This window comes from Taudactylus pleione, unplaced genomic scaffold (genome assembly GCF_031769625.1).
Source record: "Taudactylus pleione unplaced genomic scaffold, aTauple2 ptg000116l, whole genome shotgun sequence".
In the NCBI taxonomy this organism is placed as follows: domain Eukaryota; kingdom Metazoa; phylum Chordata; class Amphibia; order Anura; family Myobatrachidae; genus Taudactylus; species Taudactylus pleione.
In genome coordinates, this window is record NW_028284518.1 from 1,585,669 (window position 1) to 1,588,549 (window position 2,881).

The 2,881-nt window shown below is 36.2% G+C and overlaps 1 pseudogene; it reads right to left on the reverse strand.

Moving 5' to 3' along the window:
- Positions 1 to 308: 308 nt before the first annotated feature.
- Positions 309 to 427, reverse strand: LOC148524719 (5S ribosomal RNA; annotated as a pseudogene).
- Positions 428 to 2,881: the final 2,454 nt, after the last annotated feature.

A 2,881-nucleotide genomic window follows, 5' to 3' on the forward strand; every position in this document is an offset into this window, starting at 1 on the left:
CAACATCGATGAAATAATATCGTGTCATACAGTTTAATCTTTATTTATTTTAAATTTTTTATTAGATGATGTCAAATAGTCATCCATAAAAATAATGAGATCCAGTGGCGAAATATTATTCAATTCTACATTCCACAGAGAAAAGTTCAATATATATAGTGTAAGCGCTGTGTATGTATAGTTTTTCAATTCCACACATTCAGGCTTAATTAAGATCATTTGACACTGTACAATTACGATTATTTACATAGATACATATAAATATGTAGCTTGGCCATGTGCAAAAACAATCCCAAATCTTCTTATTTAACCTACAGCACATGGTATTCCCCAGAGGTCTCCCTTCCAGGTACTGACCAGGCCTATTACTGTTTAGTTACCAAGATCAGACGGGATTGGGCAAATCCAGTAAAGTATGGCTGTAGGTATACTAAAACAGGGAAATAAATGCACATTCCTTGGCCCGGGTAAGAGAGAATGTAGGACTAGTGAAATGTATAGTCCATTTGATTGTTTAATTATAACGTTCAAAAAGAGTAATGCATAAGCAAACTCTTATTGTGCACGTAAATATCCAATTGTAAAGCGCAACGGAATATGCTGCGCTATATAAGAAACTGTTAACTGTTAATAATATATATTCATTGTGTCCTCATATAATATATTGCATGCAGTGACATATAGACAGATATTAGCAACCGATTATCATTTGGTTATACAAAAAATATCACATAATTCAACATACAGATGATCATATATTTTTTCTCCTATGCAATAAATATCAGTTCACTTGATATATGTGTATATAGCTTAAGGTTGGGTATCTCCCATAGCAACTACAGTGTGCGCTTTAAGACAGATCGAGCTGTGCAGTGTCACATTAATGTACAGCCTTGGGTCTGATATCTCCCAAAGCAACCTTAGTGGCCAATTGAACATATGAACATATATCAAGTTGTGCAGTGTCACATTAATGTACAGCCTTGGGTCTGATATCTCCCAAAGCAACCTTAGTGGCCAATTGAACATATGAACATATATCAAGTTGTGCAGTGTCACAATTTAATCCAAGACTGGACGGTAGTATATGCTTCAATGAATTCAAATTTTCAAAGCAGACTGGATATGGCAGCATATATCAGTCATAGAATAATGAATCAAAATTTCAAAGCAGACTGGTTATAACAGCCTATATTAGTCATAAATTATCATTCATCATATAAGCCGGAAATGGTAGCGTATATATCATTGTGTCAAATTTCAAAAATCCACCTGACTGTCAATCAATAGTGTATCCAGCAGATTATTAAAGCTCAGACATACCCCTATTTGAAATAGGTGAGAAGTTGTAGCATCAATACATGGCAATTCCCATCTCTATAAGAATATAGTGTCTCTATTGAGTGAAGCAAATGAGATCGCCACTGATGCACTAAATGTCTCAATGAGGAAACAAGTCTAGCCTGTAAGTATGCAGTTGTTTCAATTCCTGGACACAAATAGTCTATTATGTGTTACATGTGTACTACATGTTGATACAATACCAAATGCAGCATTTAAAGGTGACTCGAGTCCCGTCCGTGTGTTGGCTAGTTCTCCATGTAGTACAGTGAGAAGAGGACGTGTGTTTCGCCCCGAATGAGGGTCTTGTTCTTGGATGAGGTGAACAAGCCCCTCATTTGTAATTGTACTGTGTCAAATGATCTTAATTAAGCTCGAATGTGTGGAATTGAAAAACTATCCATACACAGCGCTTACACTATATATATATTGAACTTTTCTCTGTGGAATGTAGAATTGAATAATATTTTGCCACTGGATCTCATTATTTTTATGGATGACTATTTTACATCATCTAATAAAAAATTTAAAATAAACAAAGATTAAACTGTATGATACAATATTATTTTATTGATGTTGAATAAAAGACAATTTTTAACACATTTATATAATAATTCAATAAGAGTGCCCCTAGCCCTACTTTTTTCTCTTCTGTTGTCTAACATATATATTATTGGGCTTTGGGAGCACCACCAACATAAATCGATGGAAAATTAGTTCATTTATATTATATGGTTGGTTATATAATGAACCTATTAGAAAAGAGGGTCTGTGCAGAATCTTCTCTTGTCTTTTCTTAATTGCTAGAAGCAGCAAGCAACAGATTAACTGCGTGGGAATCTGGTTGGCAAGTCAGTGCAATTATTGGGGTTATAGAGGACCGTTGGCCTCTTTAATCGTTTCCGTCGGTGGTGGCAGTTGGTAAGTAAGGTATTAGTATTACGGCTCTCTGTCTATAACAGAGGTGCACCCCCATGTCAGGGATATTGGTTATCTGTCCCTGACAGAAAGGTCAGGCTCACACATGGCAACTGCGGACACACTTAGACTCTCCGAGGGAATATGTGACTTTTGTGAGCACACAGTTGGTTTCTGTGCCTTGACGCCTTTCATTTTTTTGACACTTCTATAGGGAGAAGGGCTTACATCATCATAAGAGGAAGAAACACCTTGCCACTTCATGTAATGAATGGCAAATTGCCAATTTTTTGCTCCTCTGCAGCTAACTTAGCTTTTGATTTTGATTTTTTTTTTTAACAGTGTAAAACATTGTTTGTTTGATTTTACATGCCCTGACAGTGTCACCGAACAATAATAGCATATCTAGCACACACAAAAAAGCAAAAAAAGATCTTTTATTTTCAATTTTTTGTGGAATGCTAATTTTATTAACTTTTATTTTTTAACACTGGGGAAGAGCACCCCTGGACGAGGAAGCAGCCCCTTTATGAACAACACAGCACCCCTTTCTGGACAACAAAGTACCCCTGTGGAGCAGCAGAGAATGGACGGACCACCTGCAGTGTCACAAATACGTGGA